Source organism: Condylura cristata, unplaced genomic scaffold (assembly GCF_000260355.1).
Source record: "Condylura cristata isolate star-nosed mole 26May11 unplaced genomic scaffold, ConCri1.0 scaffold00031, whole genome shotgun sequence".
Taxonomy (NCBI): domain Eukaryota; kingdom Metazoa; phylum Chordata; class Mammalia; order Eulipotyphla; family Talpidae; genus Condylura; species Condylura cristata.
Window position 1 is genome coordinate 17,995,081 of NW_004567132.1, and position 19,746 is coordinate 18,014,826.

Sequence of the window (19,746 nt, forward strand, 5' to 3'; positions counted from 1 at the left end):
AAATAGCCTTATGATGGAATCCAGGGAACTGCATCTTAAACACTTTCAGCCAGCCTTTTCTATTTTCAGTATAATTTTCATTATTTCTTCCCATTTCAGAGATCCCTTGTGTCACTAAATCCTAAGCATTTCGAGTCTGTAGTGTAAATTGGGTTGCTTTCTCATTTTTCTCACTACCATCAAACTCAATTATCAGAATCCACTGACTTCACAACTTCCAGAATTTTATAGCTGATGTTTCCTTTGCTATTGTCTTTGTTTTTGTAGGTTTAGGACTCAAAAACATAAACAGCCATTTTTAGTGGGATTTCAGACTTCATCATGAGTAAATTCATGTGTTTCAGCTATCATCTTTCACCTACAAGTCTGATGTAGTTTTTCATCCATTCATTTTCAAGCTCCTTGTGCTATTTCATTTAGATGTATGTCATGGTTATAAAGTTTAAATTAAAATCTGAAGAGAAATAATCATAAGGAGGAAGACAGATACAGGGTGCCATCACTTATATGTGGAAATAGAGAAAGAAAATAAAGGGTCAGATAAAGCTGTGGATCCCTAGCTCCCCTTGTTCTGGGGATGTCATCTTGGCACCTAAAGTTTCTGCTGGTCACTAAAATATAGAGTCAAGCTGGTAGCCTCTCACCAGGACAAAAGTCTTGGTATGAGGATATCTCCTGAAAACAGCAGGCAGACATTATGGCCATATTAGCATAACCAGCTAGACCACATTTACTGGAAGTTAAGTGTAAACAGGAACTAGAGATAGGATGTTTTGATCATCAGTAACAATGAAGCTCCCCAAGCAACAGCCTCTATTCACTCTCCCCTAGCTTTGCCAGATAATTATACATTCCCAATTCACATCCCTACCAAGCACATTCCCTGAATCTTATACCAAATAAATGTGAGACTAGCCATGGGGAAGGGGCTGTATCTCCAGAGATGTAGACCCGCTAGGTCTCTCCTTCTCCACTTAGGCTTTGAGCTGTTTTTCCTGAGCCCTGCACCACTCCCATACTGCTGCCCCACATACGAGATGACAAAAAGTCAAACCAATAACAACTCTAGAAACCTCCTTGTAGAACTGAAGCAACCAGAAAAGAAAGAGAGGGGAAAACAAAGTGGGGAAGGAACCCAATGGACTTTGGTAGTTGATGGGGGGTTGGGTGAGATGTGAGACCTCTAGGAAGAGGGAATTCCTGTATCTCTAAGTTGCAAATAATGTTATAAACCATTGCTATCTCAGTTTAGAAAAAAAAAATGCTTATGTTGATTAGTAGTAGCATTTAATCTGTTTGAAGTTACTGTGAATTATTTCTATCATTTTATCTTTTCTCTTTATTACCCTTTCTTCTTGCACTATATTCCTCTTCATGTTGGAATGTAAAGTTTCCCATGTTCTTTTCCTCCCTTTTTGTTTAACTATAGAGGTTTGAAGACTATAGATTGTTTTTGTTGGTGGTGGTGGTTTTTCTCTCTTTCTTTCTTTCTTCTTTTTTAGAATTTTAGTGGTTATCTCCAAGCATTTATTTACAGCTGCTAAATAGTTCCACTGGACTGCTCATCAAGACAAAGGCTATACCAATAGTCTTTATTGGTGAATCTTCTTTTGTCTGGAGTTTTAGTGATCTTTTTAAACACAAAAATTATTATTGTTTAATTTTTTGTACAGTTGACATTTAATTACACTTAGCAATTTCAGCTCTGCCATAATACTTTATATTCTGTACCATCTCTAATTTTACTTTCTTCTAAGCATTCTTTAGTAGATCCTTTAATGAAGATTTGTGGGTGGTATACTCTTAAGTTTTTATTTACCTGAGAGTCTTTTATTTCTCTCCATTTTGAATTATAGTCAGGAGAGATTTTTATTCCTTCTTCTTTTTCTCCTTCAACAACTTTAACAATGGTGTGTTAGAGACACCTTGTACCTGCTCATGAGAACCTGTTATCCCACTTGCTTTTGAACTCCATGTTTAGTGATAAATAGAGCTCAAAATTTAACAGTGGAGGTATCACTATCATGAAAACTGAGAAATGCTAAAAATCAGAGTGTCTGATTTTTGAAAGCTGGTCATTCAATACTTACCACCTAGCCCTATTTATTGAGTACCAGGCCTGTTCTAGGTATGTGATACATTAGGAAGTAAGTAAAAATTCTCACCTTGAGGAACTTATACTCTAGTGGGCAGGAATAGCAATAATCAATCAGTTAATCAATATATAAATAGTATTTACAATGATCATAAATTACTGTGGTAAAAATATAAAGTGGATAAGGAATGTTGGGAAGTGATCAGATTTGCAAAGACTTACCAGGAAGGTTATAACAGACCAAAGCTCTCAGGAAGTGAGGGGAAACTCCACAGATACCTGGTAGAACAGTAGTCTCAGTGGAGGGGGAAGGTGTAGTGTCCTGAGGTGCAAGGGCATCTGAAGTCAAGGAACATCCTGTTGCAGAGTAAGATGAACTGAGACTATAAGGAAGAAGAAGAGTTTGGGATGAAGTCAGAGGACAAAAATAAAACTGAAGATAACATCATTTAGTATAGGAATTTTGTTTTTATTTGGAATGACATGGGAAGTCATGAAAGGGTTTTGGGTATAACAATAACATGATCTGACGTAGATTAAAAATAACCACTCTAGCAGCCACGTTGAAAGTAGACACTAGCCTCAGTGTCTTGTTTAAACAATAAAATATGGCAGAAACAAGTTCTAGAACTTTAAGGGTAAGTGATAAGAATCTTAGAATCTTTGTAGTTTCTGCAAAGATTATATATTTATAAACAGTGGTTTATAATATTATATATGCACAATATTATATATAGTTTCAGGTGTACAATATTATATTTTAATATATGCACACACATATATTTTTCTATCTCTCTATATATACCATATGTACTATATTATGAACATTATTAAAAGTTTAATTTCCATCCACTGTCATACAACTTATCCCCTTTACCTGTGTTACTCATCTCCGCTCTCCTTTCCTATCTGGGTTTCTTGAATATTTATTGTTGGCACAAGTCACCAAGTAAGAAGATCTAGTTATCTGAGACCACTATATTGAGAGGAAGTTAGTCTTTTCCAAGATAGAGGTGCCTAACTGGCCCCTAATTGTACCCAAGAACCAAACTTATAAATGAATAAGCTTTTTATGCTGCCTGCCCAGACTGCCCAACTGAGCCAATCAATCCCCAGAACAGTGAGAGAGAGTTATAAATTGTTACTTTACAATTCACTACATTTTAGAGAATTTTGCTATGCAATAGGTAATCAAAAACAATAGATTCATATAAGTGGCGTTTAAAGCTATTAAACTAGGTAAGTTCTAAGAGATCTACAAAGGAAGGGGTTAAATGATTTAATTCTGGAATATTCCAACTTGTAAATGTTAAGAAGATCATGAAGAACTGAAAATAGTTATCTTACTCCATTAACTTCTGAAATATTATTCTGGAAAAGATATAGCTGTGGCCATCCATAGAGTTACTTTTAAATAATGTCCTTTTTCTCTAGTTAGCTTTTAAAACTTTATATTTTTAAGTATTATATAATTCTGTAGCTATATATGAATTCATTTTTATTTATCTTATTCAGTAGTTGAAGTCCATGTTTAATTTGAGGACTTATGCTTTCAATTCTAGAAAAATCCCAGTCTGATTTTGTCAAAAATTACAACTCCATTCTTCCCTCTAGTCCATGGGATTCCTATTAGACATATGTAGACATCACATATCTTTTACTGTTCTAAATACATGCACATATATAGTATAACCATGTCACATATATAGAAATATATACTTATATGTATTTTTTTTTCTATTTTCACCTCTTTGTCTTTGGTGAATGTTCCCAAAATCTTTTCTCATTGACTCAAACTAAGTCTCTTTTCTATTGTTTACCTTATTCGTTGATTTAAAAAAAATTGATGATCATATTGCTATACCTCTCTATCTTTTTAGAATTTTCTGCCTGCTTTTTATAATTTCCTTTACTCTTTACAGCTCTACTACCTTTACTTATAGCATTTAGGGGCCTAATATTAACACTGTTCACTTGGAGTGAATTCTAGTTCATATTAAGCTTGTCAAATTTCTTAGCAGTAGATGTCACCATGGAATTTTGTTTCATTTATGTATTTTGGTCTCCTAAAATCTGCAGTGCTAGGCAGGGTTGGCAGTAGTTTTCTTTTGCCTCCCTTCATGAATTGTAGATCATTCACCAACCTATGTTAGCCTCCAGGTCTAATTCCCTGCCAAATGGATCATTTTTATTCCCCAATTTTCCTAATTGCCCCTTTTATCCTTTCGTTGGAATCTTAGTGAAGAGTTTGCTTCCTGAGTCCTGCTAATTGCCCTTATCCCTGACTTGGGTTATTTTTTGTAGATAGATAGAATACCAAAGTGAACTAAGCAATACCACTGTTCTAAAGTACAAGCCTGCCAAGTAAAGTCGATTGAGAAGTTGGTAGGGCCTCTTCTCCCTTCCTTCCAACCCTAGACTTTAGGATCTGATAACTGTACCTTGTACTGGCCACACCTAACCTCTTCTGTTTGCAGGTTGTCAAGCTGAAAACAGCACTTCCCTTTTCTGTGATGGTTGTGAGGTAGGAGGGTGGTCCCCTGGCCTGGTGATCTAATTTTGAGAGCCAAGTGAGTCAACAAAGAGGGAGTGGGCTGTGATTCCCAAGAACCATACTTAGTGCTCCTCATTTTCTCAAGATTAGCAGTCATTCTCTCTACCTGCAGGGAAGTCAAGTTCAGGTCAAGCCTGAAAGTGTTTTTACCTGACCTTTTCATGCCCTGTGAAATCTTGAGAAGCTGAGAATATAATACTTCCTTGAAACTTCTAATCTAATAATTCTATTCCTAAAATCAATCTTTAGAAACTAATCAGATATGTGGTCAGTATTTATGCATAAATGTTCGTCTTTACCTAAGACAGTAAAAAACTGAGTGGAAAAACTCTAATCCCTTAATATGATGGAATATTTTGTAGCTTTTATTTTCAGGATATTTGGTGATAAGGTGAATGATCAAACTAAAAGGTTAAGTGAAGAAAAGCAAATTAAAATTAAAATTTTTTGATTTCTAAAAACAGAAAAATGGAAAAATGTTCTTAAAGGAATTGCTAAAAAATACATTATATTATTAATAAGTTTCTCCTCTATATTTTCAAAGGCTTCTTACATAACTGTATATTACTTTTGCAATCCAAAAAAAAGAAAAAACCTATTAAATTAAAAGACATCTGCCCCTAACAAATAACAAATTTTGATATATAAAGTGACAGTAAAAATGTGGTGATTATATTAATATCCAAAATGCCTGCTGTTATGAAGTTATATGCTGTCTAACTGCATACAACTTTTGTTCTAGATATTTAACATTGAGGTAAAGTAAAGAATATGAGTTGTTGCATAATAATTTTAAACTTTGCTCGCAGGCATTTAAAAAAAATCTCTGAAAGAAAATAAGATCACATACAATCTTTTTATAGAAGGGTGACAAATGTCTCATTAGATAAAGTGCATGTTGGCATAAAAATGAATGTAATTTATATTTGAATTTTTGGCTAATCAAATGACATATGTTTTATTGTCTTGCAGTTGTATTAATGAGCAATATTTAATTAAAAGCTAATTGAATATTCTAGGCAGCAATTATCTTGCAATAGAGATGCCAGATCTGACAAGAGGAGGCAGGTGAGCAGAAAGCAGAACTTGTGTAATTATTCCTCTGGGAGATGGTAAAGAAGGGATCACAGAAGCATTGCCACAGAGACTTGTAAAGGTGCACCTTGAGCCACTCTCTTTCCTTTGTGTCATTTGTTTACATTTTTTTCATCAGGTAAACAAATGCTATTCTATAGATACTTTTTGGATCCAACCCAGGAAGAGGAGAGGGAGTCTCACTCACTTTTATTAATTCAGACAATGTCTTTTTGTACATGGGATAGGAGACAAAAAACAAAAACAAAAGCAGAAACCTCAAAATCAGAGGGAAATTGGGCAGAATTTACCAGTTGAATTTAAATGTAATGGAAATTAAATGCGATCATTCCATTTTTGGAGACTTTTCAAAAGATATATATATATATATATATATATATATATATATATAATTGTGTGTATACATATAAAATTTCCAATTGAGGCACAATTTACATATGACAAATTTGCTTATTTTTAAGTGTACAATTTAATGAGTTTTGGCAATACTGTGTATCTATGAAACACTAGCACAATTATGATTTAGAACATTTCCATGACTCTGAAAAGTTCCTTTGTGCCTCCTGTAGTCAGTCTCCTTCTGAGTCTCCCAGCTTGAGGCAACCATTAATCTGTTTTCTGTCACTATACTTTTCATTACTTCTAGGATTTCATGTAAATTGAGGCATACAGTATGTAATCTTTTATATTTGAATTCCTTCTCTTGGCATAATGTTTCTGAGATTCACCCATGGTGTTCACCCATATTTTACACAAGCTATGATACAACTGTTATTAATGAGATTATTTAGTTTTGACCAAGAAGAATTTGGTTTTCACCATCTCAGGAGATTTAATTATCTCTCAGACTTGTGTTTTCAGTACTTTTGTGGCAGAGAACCGGGAGAAGGGAAAGTGGAAGCGAGAATTACAGAAGCAGGAGGAACACAGGAGGACAGAGCTAGAGAAGCTAACATGAGCCATTCTGGTGGCTGAGCCCTGCCATCAGCATCAACCAGGAAATTGCTAGAAATGTAAATTCTTGGGTCACATCCCAGACTTTGTGAGTCAGAAACTGACTCAGGAACTGAGTGAGAAACCTTGCATTGGGTGTTAACAAGTCCTACGGATGATTCTGACACACATCAAGTACTGAGAAAGGTGTGCTGTTGCGGAAGTGTTCCCAAGAGAAACCCAGGAACAGCTGTAATAAATGAAAGAAGTAAAGTTTTGATTCTGTGATTACGCACTAAGATCTCTTTCTGTTTTCTAAGGCACAGATGTAAAGGTTTTAAGTTATTTTCATATTGGTAGTAGTATTGGTGGTGTTAGTGGTGGTGGTATGTGTATGTTTAAAAACACTTGTCTGACACTGGATCCATGAGAATTGAATTTGTGAGGCAAACACAGGTATCTGTTCATTCTGCACTTCACAGGGGCAATTATTCAAAAGGAAAAACGGCAGTATTGAGTGATGGAGACTGTAGAGCAATTTTAGTTTAGGATAGGCTTGTCTTTTAAACTGAGATACAGTATTCTTTTTTACAGTATTTATCTAATTTTTCAGGCTCTAAAGATATTATAAAGAAGAGAAGAAAAACTGCAAGCCTCTGGTATGAAGGAGGAAGGTGATGAATTTTTGAATGAGTGGCTTGAACATGTGACATATGGGCTTGGTTGCATATCACTGGGCAGAGGGTTGGTGGAGAGGCATAGAGTGAAAAGCGAGCAAGACAAATTCTGTTAATATAAGGTGTTTACTAAGATAGTAGCTGGAGTGTTTAATGGGGTGAGGCAGGAGGAGAATAGTTTGCATAAAGGCAAGCTGATGTTGCATGGATTTTATTTTAATCCTTAATTAAAAAGCCCTGTGTGATCTTGGCACTATGTCAAAGATCAGTTGACTACATATGACTGGGTTTATTTCGAGATTACATAACAGGGGAAGGATAGTCTCCAACAAGTGGTTTAGGGAAAACTGGATATTTACAAAAAATAAAATTGGACCTGTATTTATACCAAATTCAAAATTCAACTGAAAATATATTGCACTTAAGCAGTAGAGCTGAATCTGTAAAATTCCTAGAAGAAAACACATGAAAAGCTTCATGATAATGAACCTTTAGCAATGATTTTTGGCTGCGATACCAAAGCACAGGTAACAAAAGCAAAAGCGGACAAGTGGGACAATATCAAAGTACTACCAGCCACCAGGTATTTGAAAAAAAAAAAATGCATCAATGTCATTGATCGTCAGGAAAATATGCAAATCAAAACCACAAAGAAATCTCCTAACACTTGTCAGAATGACCCAGTGTTGGTATAAATGTGGAAAATGAAGCTCTTGCACACTGTTGATGGGACTTTAAAATGGGGCCGCCATGATGAAAAAATAAAAATAGAGCAACTAGATGATCCAGTAACCCCACTTCTGAGATATTTAACCAACAGAATTAAAATCAGAAATTTAAGGAGATACAGCACTCTCATGTTCATTGCAGCACTATTCACAATAGCCAAGAGAAACAACCTAAATTACCCATCAACCAATGAAGGGAAAAAGAAAACATGATACTCACATACAATGAACACATTCAGTCTTAAGAAAAAAGGAAATCCTGCTGCTACATGCAGTCTCCTGTCTAACTTTGTACTTGTAGATAACAACATGGAATTATGCACTTAAAATTTAAGAAGTAAATCTCACATTAATTAAGTGTTCCCATCACATTAAAAAGTTATAAAAATTAAAATCTCCAACAAAGGAAGGATGAATGTGGATGAACCTTGAAAAGTGAAATATGTGAGTCACAGGACAAACACTTAAATGAACTATCTGAAATATAAAAACTCAGAAACAGTATGGAAGTTTCTGGGGGCTGAGAGGAGGGGGAAAATAGGGAGTTGTTGATCAATATATAGAGTTTCAGTTTTGCAAGATGAAGTTCTAGAAATTTCCTGTACAACTGTGTGCCTATAGTTAACAATATGAAATTGTGCATTTAGAAATTTGAGAGTATATACTTCATGAACTTATATCCCATAAAGAAAAAATAATACAAAAATTCAAAAACCTAGCAAAGGAAGAAAATCAAGATCGATACAAAGAATGAAAACTCAATTACTGTGTGTTGTTGCCATTAAAAGATCACCAAGGGTGGGGCCCTTCTGTTGGCACAATGGGTTAGAGAGCAGCACTATGAAGCTATCCAAGGTCAAGGTCACTGCAGCCCGCACCAGTTTGATCCCAGCCAGAGAAGTGACCACAAGGCGCAGCAGACCTCTTCTGTCCCACCTGCTGCTCTCCTCAACAGTGTATTTCAGTAGATCTGCCTGTTCTCTCCCCACTCTGTCTCTGGTGAGGAATCCTCTTACTCCCCTTGCCTCTGGCCTGTACCCCAGTTCTTGTGTGCATAAATAAATCTTAAAAAAAAAAAAATCAGCCTATGGTATACACACACACACACACACACACAAGTGAGCTTTTTCATGGTCTTCCAGACATGGGAGAGAATTGATAAGAGCAAAGTGTCAGTCGTATGCTATAAAGAGAATTTATAGGAGGTTTTTTTTTTTTCCTTTCTTTTTTTCTCATTAGCCTAGGATTGGAATTTGGTTTAGAGTTAAGTTGACTGGGAGAGAAAATTTAAACATGCAGGATTAATTGAAGCAGGCAGGTTGCTGTCACTTTTAATTGCAACAGAAGTGCAGAATTGAGTTTTCAAGCAGTTTGTTCACTAAACTTTTATTGCTTAACTTTTTTCTCCCAGAGCAGTTTGTGGAAACAGAGGAGCTTGGTCTTGCCTTTTTATATTCCTGGTAAATTTCCATTTTTAGTTTTCTAAGTTCAGTTTCATTTCTTAGTCTTTATATCTCATAAGAAACCATAACAACAGACTATCTTAAGCTTTTGTATCTTTCCAAAAAATACTTTGCATATCATGTATAGAATGATTTAAGTGTATGTAAAGTATATGTACTTTGTTTCAACAAATTTTAATCTAGGCTTATCAATGATTTCTATTCATTTTCATTCAGATCTCTTTAATATGCCTGTTACTGAATTCTGGAATTTCTTGAGTAACCCTTTGGTCACCTTATTCATGGGGCTTCTGATTTATAGGTCTCAATTATATTGCCTTATCTAACTTTGCATTTTTAAGGTAAAAGCAAATATAAAAACATTACCAATCTTTTTTCTCCTCTTTATGTAAGGCAGTTGTCAATTCTTTTATTATCTGCTTTACCTGTCCTTGGACCTTTAAAAGATCTATGGACAGTGGAATATTAATTGATGTATTTCCCTAGCTGCTTTAGTACAAATTTTATCAGTTATCTCAGTAACTTAAGAAGTGACTGCAAAGAAAAATGTTGCCTCTGTTTTATAGTACTGATGGCCTGTCCAGTGAAATTTGCAGCTAAAACTGTGTTTAGTATCTAATCTGGGTATAAAACCATGAATTAGGTAGAAAAACTTGTAAAATAGATTAGATTGTAATCTGAAAGCCCACACAGTCAGCCAAGCAAAGAAATATTAATGGTATACTAATGTGATAGCTGACATTTCTTTTGGACTCTAAGTTTAGCAATGAAAACACAATCCTTTTGAGCTACAGAGAAGCTTATAAGTAAATTTCAAAATATGAAGACATGTGGTTCTTTTTATTACCATTATATCATTATCTTGCATTAATAGCAGTAATTAGTCTGAACAAGACTATCATCTACTATTGAAATATATGAAACTAATTAGACCTGAGCTACATTACTGGAACGACAAAGCTGGGAGACTAAAAATTTAATACAAATGAGGCCTCCTGAAATGATGAGCACAAGTCATAATAATATTTCTGGAGAAAGCCAAAAACAATACTGAACAGAGAATGAAATCAATCAAGTGGATGGAAATGCTACTTTTTTTACATGCAGACTGGGTCCCAGATTTCACAGGCAGGAAAAGAGGAATGAGAAGGAACACAAAGAAGGGGCTTAGGGCTGGAGACTGGTGCATCTTCATAGGTTTTGTTTCCCATGAGGGGTGACAGGAAGCTGCAGGTGCCCAGTCATCCTGCACCTTGCTATCTGGTTATGGGTAAAAAGAGGCTTCACACTGTTATTTATAATAGTGAAAAATTAGAAATGATTTTAAGACCCCCAAATCAATAAATTAAAAATTTTATAGTTATATGGTTATGACAAAATGCTAAAAAGTTTTTTTTTGTCTGAGAAAATACAATGTTCTATAAAATTGAAAAATGGGTTTCAAAAATCTTACATAAGGTAGTCTTCTATTCATTCACATAAATATATGTTTGTGCACAGGAAAAAACATGTAATTGGTTATCTTTGGGTAGTGAAATATTTTCCTTTATTTCTTTGTTTGCAGTTACATTGTTCATGTTTTTTTTTTGCTTCATGTATCTATTAATCTTATGATTAGAAAAATATTGTAAATGCTATTTGAAAAAAATTACATGTAAAAATTAGGACCATAAAGAACTTGAAGGAAAAGCAGGTGCATTTTTATTTTATCTCTATTTAGCAAAAATAGTTCTGTAAGTGAAAGCAATAGAGGCATCAACAGTTTTTGAAACATAAGAGATTTTGTAAAACATTCTATACAGCAAAAGACACTATTGCCTGAATTTACATTGGAAGCAAAAAATTGGAAAAGCATTTGTAAGTATATCAGTTGGAATAGGTTAGGTTGTGGAGAAGCATCAAACTCATTAACTATTAAGAATTTAATATTTTTCTTCATCTACTATGGCCAGAGTGGAGCAATAGAAGGAACCTACTCACTGGAGCCGTTCAGAAATCCAGGCTGGTATAAGTTCCTATGTAATTAATGAAATTAAAAATATGTATTAAAATATATCAAAGGAAAATAATTCTGTTTTGGCATTTGAACACCTCCTTAGAAGTGTAGAGTAATTGCACACTTTATAGGAGAAAAACTTCACTAAGATGCTAACAAATTAAGAAACATAACATCTACCTATACTCAATAATGAGTATTTGTTACATATGGATGGTGTATCCAAATGTCATAATAGTAGATAATCACTAATTTTGAAACATTATTTAAAGACAGGAATATAGTCTCAATGTACTGTTCACAGTAATCAGTTGTTTACAATGCATCATGTATAGAAAGTATGATTCTTAGTGATCAAGTTGCATGGAAATATACTCGGTGTAGAACATGATTAAAAATATAATAGTGACCCTCCCTGATGGCGCAGCAGGTTAAAGCACAGCACTAAGAAGCAAAAGCCACTTCAGCGTGAGTTTGATCCCCGCCAGCCCCAGAGGTGACCCACATGGCGCGGCAGACCTCTCCTGACCCGCCTGCTGCTCCCCTCAGCAGTGTACTTTGTCAGTCAGCCTGTTCTGTTCCCCACTCTGACTCTGGTGAAGTCTCTCATCGCCCCTGCACCTCTGGCCTGTACCTCACTTCTGTAATGCATAAATAAACAAATCTTTAAAAAAATATATGTATATAAGTATATATATATATATATATAATAAAGTGGGCCCTCCCTGGTGGCACAATGCTTAAAGCACATACTAAGAAGCTATCACAGCCATTGCATCAGGAGTTCAACCCCCGGCCAGGGAGGTGACCCATATGGTGCAGCAGACCTCACCTGTCTGACTGCTGCTGCCCTCAGCAGTGTATTTCAGTCAGTCTGCCTGTTCTGCTCTCTACTCCCTTTCTGGTGCATCCTCTCACCCCCTACAATTCTGGCCTGTACCCCAGTTCTCTATGCATAAATAAATCTTTAAAAATACAATAAAGTATTATTAATAGTAGCTATTTCTGGACAGTGATACTTAGTAATATCTATTTTAATCTAACATTTCTTGATATATTTTGATGTTGCCAATGAGTAGTATGTAGGAAAGAAACGGTCAACAGTTCTGCATTTATTCTCTCTTTATGGAGGGTAGCCTGGGTAAAAAAGATGGCCTGCTCCAGTCCCTTTATGAATATGTTAATAGCAGACCTGGCAAATAGATAAGTGGTGTTTAATAAACGGGGACATAAATGAAAAAAAAAAAATAAAGGGAGATTTCTAAGCTATGAAACTTAAAGCAAGAGGTACCTGATCTGTCTAGAGCTGCTTATAGTATATAAATCTGGAATCTGGGTTTCTGGAGCATGAATCTCTGAAAGATGTCACATAAGCTGTGCAGTTATTAAAGTATAAACTAGATCTGTGTTCTGACTATATTAGTTTCCTTTGTATAAATTTTGATAGGGCTGGGCTTTTTTTCCTGTCTGTATCTTGTGAATACCTGAGTTCTTGAAGTTAACCACTAAACTCAAAACTGGGTAAGAGCTCTGGTTCTTGTGAATCTGATTTGACAATATGAGCCTTTGTGATATCTCATATTATTCATGCACCCATATTTTCACTATGAGAAAGACATGTTTAAAGGGACACAAAGCCAATAGCAAACTCAAAGGAATGTGAGGTGTATGCTAGATTCAAGAAAATACAATTGCCATGATAGTTTATTTAGTTGGCTTCATGTTTTTAAGGGACAAAATTGAGTAATAGTCACAGGAAGACACTTTGACAATTCTGATCTACATACTAGGATCACTAGTAATGCAAATAATATCAATCTATTCTCAAATTTGCAGTTCCATCTCAGATAAAAGACTCAGCCTTGGGTTGGCTGTAGAACACTGATCTTAGAGTATTCTGCCTTCAGACAGAGGGGTTCACTTTATATCCCTGATGAATAACTTATTGGAGCTAGGAGTTGGGAAATAAAATGGTTTGTTGGTTTCTGGGATTATGGTACCTTGAATTCATATCTAGGTACAAAATTAACTAGTTATATGACTTTGAAATTTCAATACACTGAATTGAATTCATTTGAAAATTCATTTTCAAGCATGAGCTTACTTTTTGTAAATTAGAGATAATTGTATCCCTTTCCTTATTCAGAGGTTGTGGAAGTATATACAGAGGCTAGCAGTATGCCAGGGCCAGAGGAGGTCTTGCTATTACTTTTCTTAAAACAAATTCAATATTTCCTAAACACTCAACTAATTATGTTCTTGCTCTCACTGAGATAGTCTTTATAAAACCTTTTAAGTTCTTCCATGTTCCTCCAGATCTGTAGGTTAGAATATCCATGAAAACAACAACAACAAAAAAACAACAAACCAAAACAAACTTCTTTGTGGCATTTTGAAGAGTAAAACAAATAGAAGAAAAGTCATTTGTGTTGATTGGATTTGTAAGAATGTGGCCTCGGAGAAGTTTAGACCCACACTGAGATGGCATTACAGAATTTGAATATTTACTTACTTAACCCATCTAATCATCATTTTGCCATCTTTCCTATAATATCAAGAAATTTACTGAGCTCCTGATGAGCTCTTCATATAGCCTAGCTAGGCAAGGCTGTTTCAAGGCAAACTACTTTATTTTCCTCTTAGCTCCATGACTTTATTTAATACTTGCTTGTCAAAGCTGATGGGACGCCACTGCCTTGATTTCTGTCTGCTAGCTTAAGACTGACATTTTCCATTTCTACAAATCCTTTGGTAGTAATAGAAATAAGAACTCTTTATGATTTCCACTTAAATCGTTTCCTTCTCATCCTCTGGAGATGCTCATCTCTAACTAGTTAATAGAATAAGGCAAACCCAATTCTCAGGTGTGCCCAGCACAGAGGACAGTGAAGTTGGACATAGGGCAGTGAAGCTGGCCAGCTGATTTGGTCCAGTTTTGCCTGACATATGCACAATCACCATTTTATCCCCCACCAGAGCCCTATGCTTCACTGAAGCCAGAAGCCTTGACTGCATTCTGTGTGGATGTCACGGAACTCTGAACATTCAACAGTAATGACTCTGAAGTCACATTTCTTTTCAATGGATTCATCTCCTGAAATTCATCTTTCTAATTTCTGCTATTCTGAATCCCAGCAGAGTTATGATGAGTTTAAGTGTTCATCAATTAATGTCAAAACTCAATGCAACACCTTCAGAACTGCCTTTGACAACCACTAGAATACAAAATGAATTCACTAATGATCAGTTCCTGAGCAGAAAGAGTCTTAGGAATTTGTGATGATGGGACATTTAGGCTCAGTTCATAAAATATGCATGGGTTTTTGAAATGGGGATTTTAAAAAATGTGAGCACAGAGTAAAATGAGGGTACAAAGAACAGTCATATGATACTAGGACCCTGGAACTACTTTTCTTTCTTTTTTGGAACTACTTTCCCCCCTCAAATTTAGACCTTTTCTTTTCTTTTGGTTAACTACAGTTTACTCTGGTATCAGTTAGCAAAATTCAGAGACCACTCTGAAATCTTAACTCTCCCTGAAGCCATATTTTATTAGTATTTATTTTATTGTTATGATAGAAAACATGGGCATTTCTATTATTTGTAAATGCTTCAAATCATTGATGACTTTCAGTGGAATCAGGTACTTTCACTTACGGACAGAGCAATAGCACACAGGTATTCTTGTGCAAATTCTCATATGCTCCACTCCTGTTTTTTTACACCCATATCATAAAAAAAATAGGGCCTGGCAACTACCACTCTGGACCCAGCCTACTTATGGGTACTTTCCAGTGCTCCTACATTGAGGTTTGGGGTTTGATTCCAAGTAAGACTGCACAACTCTGTCTCTTCTGTATGGACAGTGACATAACCTTTTTTTTTTTTTTTGGTGTGAAAATTTTATCCTTTTATTTGATTGCACAGTTGCATGCATTATTGTTGTGTTACCCAGTCTGCATATGTGTAGTTAGTAGATACTACTATACACAAACACACGCACATATGCATACACTACTAATTATAAACTTGTTTTCCCAATAAATTCCCCACATGGAATATGTGTACATCTTTGCCAACATTATCTTCAGAGCCATCACCAGTTATTTCACTCTGTCTGGGGGGCTGAGTGAGCGCATCAGGTAACAGAGGCCCGGGGATTTACCCTCCGCCTATCTTCAAGTCTCCTCGCACCATGAACCCACCTTCTAGATGTTAAGTGTCAGCTTTCTGAGCAATCTGTGCTCTTTCTTCCACACTTCCATCTTCTGCTCTTAGTGCTTTCTCTGCTTGGAATGAACTTTACCTCCTTGTCACCCTGAAAGACTCCTTTTCAGTGTCAGGCAAAGTCAAGTTATTTCTCTGTGCTCTGGAGGCACTTAATTCGTATGCTTTCATCACATTTTGTTGAAGTTGTTTCTACATCTGACTCATATTATCTTATCCTCAGCATGTGGGAATGAAATAAATGAATGGAGCCATGAAGGAGGAGATGCATGAACACTGGCATGATGTAATCTTTGCCTTTCCCTCCCATTTCATTTCTGGTCTCCCCATGGCAAATTGGCTTCTCAAGGAACAAATTCAAATTACCAGTCCTCTAGAGGGAACTTAGCGTTCCAGAGATTATTTCAGGTCTGCTCATACCAACAGGTATGAGATTAGATGGTATTAAATTCTGATAACTGTCAGAGCCAGTGCCAGTTACATGTGTTAAGTGAGAATTAGTTGGTACACAGTCTGATTTTGGAGTAAATTGAATACTCTTCTGCTTTTGTCTCTTCTTTTCCCAAGACTGGTATATATACTCATTTCCCGAAGTGTGCTGCATGTTCTATGAGATGCTTTGTCAGTAGGAAACTAACTCTGTGGATTCAGACTTTTTACTCCAGCCTACACCATTTTAGGTCTTCCAGGAAGCAGATACCAAAGTGGGATCAGATACCCAAGAGAATTATTAGGGAAATTCCTGAAGAATAAAAAGGATGAAGCAGGTGCAGGCAGAAAAGGAAAGGAAGAAAAGGAGGGTAGGGTGAATGTCAGATTACAGCACAGGGCTAAGAAGGTTTCAGCAGGATGGGGATGCTAGTGCTGGGGTCACCTGACAGAGGACCCGTGTCCACAGGAGTGGGCTTGCCTGGGCACCCACACAGAGCTGCCAGAGGGGACATGCAGTGGTAGGTCCAGAGGGTTGGTAGCCGGGGCTGACAGTTAGCTTTGCTCCCTGCACTGGGCATGAGAGAGGCATATTTTCATGGCTATCATGCAAGCTCTAACCTGAAGGTACTTTGTATGTATCCTACTTAACCTGTAAGACAGACCTATGAATGTGGTAAGTGCCATTAATTATTTCCATTATACAATGAATAGGAAAGAGAAACTTGCCCAGTGGATCACTAAAGATCCTAGTGAGAGATCAAGGGTTGGAACTTAATCAATCAGGCCCCAGAGACTGAGTTTCCTTGCTGATTATATTGTTTTACACCATCTCCTTTTGGAGCATCATAATTAACCTTCCCATACCCTGATTCACCATGTTGCTATATTTGCATCTTATTTCACAACATGGAGACCCATAATCAAGGCTCCAAAAAAGCCCTGAAGTGTAGAAATCTGCTCAAATTTGTTGACCAAATTTGCACAGTGTTTTCATAAATTATTTGCCTGTGAAACCCATAGTTCAGAGTACTAGTGTTCTCTAGAACACACTTGGAAAATACACTCAGTTTTAAATGATTGGCAGCACATTCTTTCCAAAGAGCAACATTATTTGGGTGAAGGCTGAGCATACAATTTGCTGGGCAGAGATGTTTGCCAAGGCAAAAGATTGAGATTGAGCACTGCAGTTCTATACTTTCTGAGGGGTGGCTTGTAGCCACATAGCCACATAGCCAGTGAATTAGCTGTCAATCACAGATCATGGAGCTGTCCAGGGAGGGAGGGCATTCAATTTAGGTATGTATTTATACAAAAGTGCTTACCTCAGTGCCTGGCACATAACATCTACCATCAAATATTATTTACTGCCCTGGTTTTCCCTAATTGAAGTACTAATTGCACTTAATTTACCCTTTGATGGAGGGTGGATTCTCTCAGTGACAATTGTGTGTGCCTGACTAGCTACTCTGTACTTCAGGATATTTTCTGTGACAGTGAAATCAACCGGAGGCAATGCTTTCTGTTGAGAAGTAAAGCATGCTATCCAGATTTGGACTTTCTTAAAATCTAAGAACTTATTTTAATATATCCTTTGGAGGAAAAAGGGCTTGGGAGTTCAGTTGTGTCTCCCTTAGCTTTGTTCTTATTGTCAAGACAAAAGCCAAATGCCCAGGAGGGAAAGGAGGAAAAGGCAGAGGATATCGTGTGGAGGGAAGATGGGTAGAGATGGGCTGCTGTGTCCCCCTTACTTGCTGGAAAGGAAGCCCTAGGCAGACCCCTGCGCTCACTGCCCCTGCTGCTCTGGGATCATGGGGGCAGCCCTTACCAGTGACCTTCCATTTTCGTGCGGTGGGTCTGAGTGGCTGTTAATAGGCTAAGGGGGTTAGGATTTCTTGTACATGTGGCACACAGCACTGGAAAGGTGAACACTTCCTACTCCTACTTGTCCTGTCCCAATAGTGTAAGTAGCCCTCTGCCCCCTCACATTCGCCTCAGAGACTTCATCTCTTCTGCCTCCTATCCTCTCAGTGCACGCCCCAAGAAGACATGCCTTCCTCTGGTCCCTTCTAACTGTCACATATACTAGTATTGTAATGACCCTGGCTGATCCAGATGTGGTATTTATTGACATTGTTGTGACTGACTGATGGAATAGTGCTAATCAGCAATAGTGCTAATCAGACATGGGAGAGCCAAAAACAGATAAAAACCTATCTGTGTGGAGGGGACCCTCCTAACTCAAAATTAAGAGGTGATCCTGATAAGGTACTCCTGAAAAGTGAGGCAAGTTAAGATACTCAGGGGCTCCATGTCCATGGTCCTGTACCTTCTCTTTTCAAGTCTGTGGTAAGAAACTCTGGGTACTCTGAGAAATAGCATCATTATGCTACAGTATGGGCTCTCAGATGAGCATTTGTGAATTTGCCTCCTTTGACAAATTTATGATGGAATTGGTTTTCCCAGAGCTCTTAATTGACTGTGGGTTTATAACTGGGTGGTCCCAGGAAAAAGGGAAGTTCCAGGTTCTCTGCCCCATCCAGAAGGAGGGTGCAGCTGAGAAGAGAAAAAGAAGAGAAGAGAAAGAATCTGAGGAAGAAAGAAGCAGTATGGGGAGCCAGAAGGAGACCTGAGGAAGCCACATAGCGCAGCAAGCATGTGATAAAGAAACCGTATTTATTTTTTGGCCCCGGACTGCTTGAAAGAGATGTGGGTGAGAGACCTTTAGGGAGGTTGATTATGGCAGTTTTTGTATTGATTTTGATTGTGCTCTTTTCCTCCCAGACTTGTCTGGCCATTTTGGACCCTTTTTTATGGGTCCCGGCCAGAAGGTGCTTTAGTCTCATGTCGGGCTTTCAGGCCTCGCTTTGGGCCAATCCCTTTTGGGTTGACTTTTACCCACGAGGGGATGGGTAACTTCAGGTTTTTGATTTAGAAATTATATTCTTTGTCTTTTGTATTATATACTCACTGTATTAAAGTTCCTTTTCATTAAAGTCTTATATGTTTTTGTCTTGATGCGGTGGACGGCAGAACCTATTTAGAGCAGGCAGGTTTGGGGGTTTAGGGGTACCTCTCTCTCCCTGCCCTGTAATCGGTTTACTTTTTTTTGATCTTTTCCTTGCAGTTTCTCTTCTTCAGATAGGTTTGGGCTCAAGGAAAGGAAATCCAAACAAAAGCAAATAGTGAGAAATCTCACTGGTGTAACTCCTCTTCCTCCCTGTGCTGACCACTGCTGCCTCCCCATTACTCTTGCTGATTCCCCATTTTTGTTTCTCTTTGTGTAAATAAAGGCTTGTGCCCACCTGTCTCCATACCAGCACTAACTTTTACTCCTTCCCCTTTGTAGACTCTTGCTCACCTTCCCTTTTTCTTTATCAATGTATAAATTGCTCTGTAAATTGCCAAAGAGCAGGGCGGTGGTCTTTCCGACATGAGTCTGTTGCCCTCCTCATTTGTTGACAAATAAAACCACTTAACTTTCCCTCAGACTCTGTTTCCTTTTTTTTTTTTTTTTTCTGAGGGAAACTGAGACCAGCATTCAGGAAC